This window comes from Ipomoea triloba, chromosome 15 (genome assembly GCF_003576645.1).
Source record: "Ipomoea triloba cultivar NCNSP0323 chromosome 15, ASM357664v1".
Lineage (NCBI taxonomy): Eukaryota > Viridiplantae > Streptophyta > Magnoliopsida > Solanales > Convolvulaceae > Ipomoea > Ipomoea triloba.
The window spans coordinates 6,714,979-6,724,872 of NC_044930.1; the positions used below are offsets into that span (position 1 = coordinate 6,714,979).

Consider the following 9,894-nt stretch of genomic DNA (forward strand, 5'->3'; position numbering starts at 1 on the left):
ATATATATATATATATATATATATATATATATATATATATATATATAGAGAGAGAGAGAGAGAGAGTAATGATCATATGAGAACAAGTGCCGTTGTAAAAAGTGGATTTATTTCATCCATCTATCTGGGTTGATCAACGGCTGAAAAATAAGGAAAAAATAGAGGAAAACGAGGTGCCATTTCCGTAATTATTAAACAATTGATAGTCATCCGGGATAACTAATAGTGCACACTTAAACAATTGATAGTCATCCGGGATAACTAATAGTGCACACTTGAGTGCACTATTATAGATCCTAAGTGTACGGTTAGTTATCCATGAATGCACTATCAAGCAATCCCAAATGCACCATAATAATTACAGAAATGCCATCAAGCAATCCCAAATGCACCATAATAATTACAGAAATGCCACCACGTGTTTCCCTCAATTTTCAGCCCCTTGATATGGAAGGATGAGATAAATACGCATTTTTTTACCAGAGGGCTTGTTCTCACTTGAACCTACCCATATATATAAATATAAATAAATAAATAAATAAAATATATATATATATATATATATATAGGGGAGGGTTCAGGTGAGAATACCTNCGAGGTGCCATTTCCGTAATTATTAAACAATTGATAGTCATCCGGGATAACTAATAGTGCACACTTGAGTGCACTATTATAGATCCTAAGTGTACGGTTAGTTATCCATGAATGCACTATTAAGCAATCCCAAATGCACCATAATAATTACAGAAATGCCACCACGTGTTTCCCTCAATTTTCAGCCCCTTGATCATCCTTGATGGAAGGATGAGATAAATCCGCATTTTTTTTTACCGGAGGGCTTGTTCTCACTTGAACCTACCCCTATATATAAATATAAATAAATAAATAAATAAATAAATATATATATATATAGGGGAGGGTTCAGGTGAGAATACCTCCCTTATAAAAAGTGTGGACACATCCACACCCTCCATCTTGAAAGATCAAAGGCTAGGATCTTACCATTACTAAACTTTCAAATTTGTAATAATTATAAAATGAACCTAGCTCTTAAAAGTTTTCAATAATTACAAAATTGACCCGTGTTTTTTTACTAAAACCCTCAACCATTGATAAACCCTAATAGATGGCTGAGATCAGTCATCACTTTTTACAGGAGGACCTATCCCACTATTTATGGTGAGATAGGTCCTCCCTCACTCATGGCCATATTCTTCATCATCCCAAATTTTAAGTTGAAGACAAGAATATAAAAACTATTAGCACATAATATTTAACATTTGAACATTAAAATTTCCAATAAGAATATTTCACATATAGCATGGATCTCTAGTAACATTTGAAACATTTCACACGACATAAAGAAGAGTAACTACTTACAGCCAATGGCTCTGGTGGTTGAAGAGCTGCAGAGAGAAATTCTGCAATACTTTCTGGTGGTTGAAGAGCTGCAGAGAGAAATTCTGCAATACTTCCAACTTGCAAACTCTTTATTTGCAGAAATTCTGCAATACTTCCAACTTGCAAACTCTTTATTTGCAGGCAAAGAGAATTGAGAGGAGTTCTTAGACTCTTTATTTGCAGGCAAAGAGAATTGAGAGGAGTTCTTAGAAGTTCAGGTAATTGATACTCTGCAAAAGCTTCATAAACACATTGTGGGTACAAGTGGTAGCACTCGCCTGACTGCACAACACATTGTGGGTACAAGTGGTAGCACTCGCCTGACTGCACACGACCAGCCCTACCCCTTCTCTGAAAATCATAATAAAAGATGGTTATTTTGCCTGGTGTATGTTGAGGGGGCACTTGGATAGTTGGATAGTTGGATAGTTGGCATATACCATAGAACTTAGTCAAGATTAAGGTTCAGATGCTCCATGTCATTAAAAGTAAAAACAAACCAAGAAATGGTTTCTTTGGATAAGCATAGATGATGTTAGGCCTGAAAATAGTGTGGGTATGCAAACCTATTAAAATGCTTCACCTATTCAATGGGATTTTTGCAGCACAGGCTGCACGGCAATAACATTGTTGCCCAAAAGCATGCTTTAATATTTCTATATCAACACCAGCAAATACATTGACATAATACTAGTCTTTTTCCCTTTTTTATTGGTAAATAAAGAAACAAAAAGAGAACAAAGGGCAAGTTGTAGGCTGTCAAATGTAAGAGTAAAGCAAATTTTTTGAGAATCCACTACAGCTTAAGACCAAGTCATTCTGCTATAGCAAGGCAATCATTTAGAACCCTTTCATTTTTACATTTAATGGGCAACAAAGGGTGATGTAAAGTAAATTATTATCAATAAGGTGATACTACAAACAGAGTAGTAACTTTCTCATTAAAGAAAAGCACAAGTAGAAAATAATTACCTGTCTAGCAGAGGCTTGTGATATCCACGAAGGTAGCAAACAAGGTGTATTATTGAGTGCATCATAAGTTGTCTCCTTTGCTTTTCCACAATCGACTACGAACACTACATCATTAATAGTAATACTCGCCTCAGCCATATTTGTAGCAAGTACAATTTTCCGAACATTTTGAGGTGGCCTCTCAAATATGAGTTTCTGTAGGTAAAAAAATCACAAGGGAATAAGTTACAGTGTTTTAATGGATCTGCAACTTGTGTATAAAAATACATTAAAGAGAGAGAGAGACGAAGGAAAGATGAACATGAAATGCACACAAGTCATAGGCTATATTTGCATCAAGTACTATTTTACAAACACTTTGAAGTGGCTCCTCAAATTTGAGTTATGTTGGTAAAAACTAGAATCATAAACCAACTAACAAGGAAATAAATTGCACCGTTTAAGGGATTGTGACTTGTGCATAAAGGTACAGAGAATAGAAAAAAATGAGATGCACTTAGATCCCAGGGACTATGATAAAAAACCTGAATTTAAAAAATGGCAATGTCAACAGAAAACATAAAAAGCTGTCACTACAAGTAAAGAATTCCATAAAATGGATTAGGCCAAATTTAAAGGATTACATAGAATTGAAGTCAAATCTCTAGGACCACAATACCAAATTTCACAACTTAACTATCTCCTTTTCCCCTCTTATTCTCTCAATTGCTGAAAATGAATACGAGCAATAAAACCAGTCCATTTATCAGCTAAAAATACAAATAAGCAAAATAATCATTCAACAGAAAACTATAAATATAGAGTGAAGGGATTAGAAAAACAATCAACAGTTTGCAAGAATCTAATAACAAAGTCAACCAAATCCTAGCAAGACATCAAGCAGAAAGCTTAGAATTATCTCTAAATGCTAACTGGCTTGGAATGCTCCATAGAAGAAGAGAAGATGATGAAGATGAAGACAACAAGGCCAGTTACTTAGAAGTATGTCTTTTTTTTTAAATACTTAGAAGTATGTCTTGTTCTACATCCCTTTCCTATCTTGTAGAAAAGGATCCTATGATCCTAAACTAATATTATCTGCAATTAGAAGTTTGTCTTGTTCTGCATGCCTTTCCTATCTGATAGCAAAGGATCCTATGATTCTGAACTAACATTGTATTGGGTAGAAAAACCCAAGTTTGTCCATTAATAGCATATAATTGAATTAGTGTCCTGAATTCATTTCTTTTATGTAATATAAATTGTAGGGCTTTATTAATAACCATTGCTTGATCTTAACCAATGGAATGGACTAGATTCCTAGAGATGATAGTATGGACTATTATCTTTCCAAGCAAAATGCTCTATAGTATATGAGAGCGAAGAAGTTGTTGGTTGAATATAAAGCCCCTTAAATTGATGCACAGTTGCAGACAGTTAATATTTGGGAGCAATTAGAGAATGCAGCAGGATCCCATTTTGGGGGAATGAGTAGAAGCGATAACAAGATTGTTTTCAGAGTGGAACATCTTTCACAGTCCAAGGAGGCCATAATATGTGGCTCCCCGATAGATAAGTAGTAATCTGAAACTGGAGGCAGACATCATCAGAAACATAAAGTCTCTGAAAAAAAAAATGGAATGAAATATACCATGAAGTGATTGGAGCATTGTTAAAATCAACTTCAGTCGTCAAATAAGGCAGTTAAATTTTTTAGGTTTCCAATTGTCAAGAACATAATAATAGCAACAATACTAGTTTTAAAAAAAAAATATGAAAGCCTAAGATAATGGAAATATTCTCTTCACAGTGATGAGAAAAAAAAAACTATAAAACTAAAATCTAACAAAAGAAGAAAAGAGAGGCAGTTTTACCTGCTCTGAAGTTGCCATTGAACCATGGCATGTAAGCACCAATACTCTGTTGGGGTCACCCAAGAGGGGATGAGCTTTAAGTTGATCCCTCAAACAGCTAATATCTTCCCAACCAGTCATAAATACTAACACAGCACCTGGTCTCTCCTTTCGACATATATGACACAAGACAGCCTCAATAAGGTTGAAACCTACAGAATCAGGAGACCAGCATGCCAAGGAATCCCGTGCCCTGGCACTGTAGTTCTCAAAGTTTGATCTATTGAGAGCATCCTGGAAGATGAAACAGACAAATTTACAATCCAGTGTATCATGTAAAAGTTAAAACAGAGAAAAAGATAAAATTCATGCAAATAAAGAGGGAAAAACAGGTGGGTTAAATGGAAAGTAGCAACAGAATTATTATTTAAAAATTTAAAAATAAAAATAAAAAACAGAAGATTAAGAAACATAAAGCATATTAAATTAATGAGCAAATGAAGCATATTAATGTGATGGAAAAAGGGGATCCATCCATTAAAGTAAGGCAATCACTATGAAGTGTAAAAGAAAGTACAGGAGGCTAAATTTATAAAGGAAAAAGTTATGATTACAGATTACACATGGAGAATACATTTAGGTAGAACCGCTACCCACCTCAACAAGCCCAGTAATCTGATTTTTCTTTTTCCGAGGCGCTAGCTGTTTTTGCGTCTTCCACATCTTGTCTTGGCCATAGTCATCAATTTGGTTGAATGAAGTCAGCTTATATCCTGTCGTTTCCAGTACATCTTCAAGAAAATGAGCTCTTACAGGGTATGTGAAGCCCTACAATTGTTACATGCCCCATTAGCCAAAACCATTCATATATGCTCAGTTTGCCAGCAGGGCTCTACATTGTACGCCCTTTAATTAAATTAAATAACAAAAAATAAGGAGAAGAAAAGCACAAAACACTATCCAGAAGTATTGATGCATTGAATTTGTGCATGCATAGAAAAGCTGGAGGTCTTATTGGAGTAAATTATTATTAAAAAAAAAAAAAGAAACAAAAACAAAAAAACTTGGATCACAGATCAGTGGCGTCCAAAGCTTTCGTTTCAGGGGAGGGTCCGGTCCAATTTCAAGTTTTCAACCGGTTAGATTCAAAATGGCCCGGTTATCCACTTGAGGGGGAGTGTTAAGAGTCCCAAATTGATAAAATAAGAGAGAATATATGGGTTTATAAGGTCATGGGTTAGACGAGCTAATTGGTCGGATTCCATCTTTTAGTGTGGTTTGGCTCATGTGCATTATAGCCCAATTGAGTGACATTGATCCAATCTTAGATTATAACACTTGTAAATATGTATATATGTGTGTACTGAGCCACTGGATTACAAAGATAATAAAGAGCATACAGCGTTTCAGAAAGCTTCTTTCTTTACTATTAACATGTCCCACATCATGTTTTATGTATGTTAGAGAGTTCACTTGTAAATAGTAGCCCATTGTAATACTTAATAAACACACACACACACACATAAAAAAATTTTAAAATTAAAAAAAAAAAAATCCTCCCTTTATATTTATTTTGTTTATTATAAGAATAGTTGGCAACTAAGAACTTAAGACAGAACAAAAACTTACTGGAATGTGAATCGTTGGTGCTCCTCCAAAATAACCGGAAAATAAATCAGCATTAAGAATAGCACTCATTAAAATCAGTCTCAAATCTCGCCGTCTTGGAAGAAGATCCTTTAGCACAATCAGTAAGAAGTCTGCAATGAGAAAAGAGAAGAAACAGCACAACAAAATCAAATTGAATACTCTTTTACTTGAGAAAGAGTAAACCAGATATGTTAACTCATTACCTTCATTCATGCCTCGCTCATGAATCTCATCAACAAAGACATGGGTAATACCATCAAGATTGCGATCACTCAATAGCCGCCGTAGCAAAATACCACTTGTACAAAAGAGAAGATGTGTATTTTTTCCTTTCATCCCCTCCAATCGCACTTTATAACCAACCTATCAAAAATTTTCTGTGAAGGACATCAACTAAATAAAGAAATTTTCAAATTGGAGATAATAAGCCAACTAAAAAAGATCTGAAATTCAGAAGACCTATGCTTCACAAAAAGAGAATTACTGCTCAACAAAATTGGAGTAGAAACATAAAATGATAAATAAATAAACAAATAAAAGGGAAAGTAGCATACAGATTCTCCAAGAGGTTCACCCCTCTCTGTAGCCACTCTTTCTGCAACAGCCATTGCAGATATTCTTCGAGGCTGAGTACAAATTATGCTACAGAATGTACCACGACCAGATTCAATTTCAGATTCCAAAATGTACTGAGGGAGTTGGGTAGTCTTACCACATCCAGTCTCACCAGAAATTACCACAACCTGTTTTAATACAGATAAAGTAGGATATCTTAATATGCAAATAGATTTTGAAAATCAAGAAAATGTAATCTATTCACTGTTACAATATTGAATATCCAGATGGATTTTGGATAGTGAGACAATAGAATCTAATCACCATTACAATTTTGAATAAGTAAACAAATTTTGCAAATACAAATTTCAAAATACATTCACCCTTTTCCTTCTTCATATTAACAACATGCACATCGAACTTAGAAACCTGGCCTTTGTTGTGTTTAACAATAATTTTCTTCAACAATATATAAACTATAGCAAAACGAAAAGTTCAGGGCCCTAAGCTAATTCTTCAGTGTCCTTTCAGTTATAGAATGTGCTCACATTTTCTCCTCAAATTACAAAAAGCTCAAAATCAAGATAATAGAATCGTATAAGCCTTTTCAGTGTATAAGTGCAATCATGCACTTCTTCAAATGCACGAACAACTAGAAGATTTTCTCATCAGCTTTAAGGTGGAAGACTCCTTAACTTCAGAGAAAGTCAACAAATTAGTACTCTATCTGCTCCTTCCCTTAATTCCATAAAAATTTTCCTCTTAATAATTTCAAAAGTTTTCCTACATTAAATTCATACAGTGCCCCTTTCCTTAGATTGAAATCAATGATGGATTAATGGGAAGTGTGAACACTGCAATTATGGAAGACAAGAATGAAAGTAAACACTGTAATTAATGGTTAACACTTAACAGTGCATTAACTACAGTTTTCCTAAATCCATGTTCCTGCCTTCCTGGGGGAGATTTTTTGTAGGACAGGGGGGAGTAGTAGTTCTAGACCTTTTCTGTTCCAAACATTAGCTATTACAAAGGGAAATAAAAGGCTTTAGAACTTCCTGTCAAAGTGACTATCAAATCAACTGTAGGAATAACACTAGCATTGGGACGGCAAGAATATTCAATAAAAAGTAAGCACCAAACATGCACTGACTCAGAGAAAATAGTGTCAGTCCTGTAATCAAACCTGATTGCAAGCAATTGCTTGAAGCAACCTTTCTTTTTCCTTAAATGATGGAAGAGATTTCCGAAAACCTATCATTTTGTGGCTTCAGGTGACTCCTGCATTCCATCAGGACAAACATTCCCAAGTAAAAGGATTGAATGAGAAAAACGTAAATCATCAATTGAAACCAAAAAGGAAAGATAAATATTGCTTGTAAGGCAACTGTTATAAGGTAAATGCCCAAAGAGATTCCTGAACCTATTCTAATTGAGCAATTTTGTGGTGTGTATCTACATTCTACGTATCTTCTGCAAAAGATTCCACAAACATACTAGGCTTCAATCACCATGTTGAGAAGATAGGATCTGGATGTAGATCTACATAGGTTGAAGGGGAAAGTTGCACTTAATCAACATTAGAATGCTATACTATTATCCCAACAATTTGGAGTAATTTGACTGCAGTCAATTAGAAATTGTTTGTTTAATTAAATTTACCCCCACTCATTAAAAATCCTGCATCCACCACTGGTAAGGGTAAATGCTCTGAATTCGTTAGTAGCCAAAAATACCAAAACCAGTAAAAAAGAACTAACATTTGTCCCCAAATACTACCAATCTACCAGATTATAAAGCTACTACATCAAACAAAGTATGAAGAATACCTAATTGGACAGTTAAAGCCTGAGGATATTTAATGTAGGCAACCATGAAAGCAAGGACAAGCCTTTATCATACAAAATGTCAGAGTTGATAATGAATCTAGAAATACTGTCAATAAAGCACCAAGAAATGACTGTATAATGTGCATGATGACAACAAACCTTATCAGAAAGGTGCAAATTGAATCAAGCAAAATTAGTCCTGGAAATTCAGTATTAATGTAAACAGGAGAGTTGATGCAGCACAGACATTTATCGAAATTTATTGTCAGATACTGCAGAAGTCTTGTGCACATAACCTACTTTACCTTTTTGGTGGGTAGCAGAGAAGCCCGGGAGAAAAAAATGCATACTACAGATTTTAGATAAGCATTTGATACACAAGAAAATTTTGCACAACTAAGAGAGGAAAAAAGCTAATATAATGAGACCTGCCAAGTTCTTTGCAAATTGAGCATTCGCAAGCTTCGCCTTTGAAGAACCTTCTCCATAACAGAGTCATCTAAGAAAGAATCTGGATTTTCATCCATAGTTACATTTTCAACCTTATCAGCGGCCAGACTTTCACTAGGCATACCATCTGACTTCTCAGAACTGAGATGAATTCTGTCCAGGTGTTCCTGAAGCAAGCCCTCCACTCTCCTTTGCAAACTTAGTGGGATGACAACCTGGACATGTGCACAGCCATAGATGAACTCGGTGAAATTAACAGGATTTATGGACCTTATCTGGATAAAATAATTTTAACACAAAGAGCTATATCTTTAAATCTGAAAGAATAATAGTATGAAAACTTTAACAGTGTGCATATTCCAGGTCGAAGGGAATTGTCATTGAATAATTTGAAATCTTAGTAGGAATGTAGGATGGATCAGACAATGACATTTCCATTTGCCTTAATTTATGTATTTCTTCTTTTAATAAAATCTCATCAATGTGAGATGAAACCGTGGCAAAATCAAGTGAAAGTTAATGTATCACATAGGAGTGAAATTTACCTCCCTTTGAGGCCGCTTATCATCAAGATCTGGTCTGTAGTTCGGAAGAGGAACCTTGCTTATAACCACTACTTTCCCATAAATTTCACTGGGAAAAGGAGACGAAGTGAGTAAGGTTCTCCAGAATTGACATGACGATAACGAGAAGCAACACAGTATAGAAGCATACCTGTATAGGCCCATCCTTTTGGCGAGGTTAGATATTTGCTCATAGTCTCTTCTATCCCTTTTATCTCTAGATACAACTTCTTGTTCCTCACTGCGCGATAGTAAGCTAAGTTTCCATTTCCACTCGTCAATGTTGGCAACTGATGATGATGCCTACAATTAATTCTTGCTTTTAGAATCACTTGCCTTCATAGTTTAAATCTATCCAAGTCTAAACAATAATAAGTTTTTACATTGTTTCATCAAGTATTAATGTAAACATAATCGTCAACTCCATTCATGTGTTAGGTAATGAGTCTCACTATCTAAATTTACAATAAAAAAAAACATTTTTTTGCCAAACAACATCACCCAATTCATTCCTTAAACTCAATAATTGAATATATTCAAAAATAAAACTTAATGTCATTCCTTTGCATAGATGTCATTCCTTCAAATGCTGTAGCAGAAGACTGTTTTCCAACAATTTCAAGATTCAACTTTCAAGCTTAT

At 34.8% G+C, this 9,894-nt stretch overlaps 1 pseudogene; it reads right to left on the minus strand.

The window, feature by feature from the left end:
- The window catches only part of LOC116006614, a 14,270-nt pseudogene extending 4,757 nt beyond the window's left edge, over window positions 1-9,513 (minus strand).
- Between the last annotated feature and the right edge of the window lie 381 nt (window positions 9,514-9,894).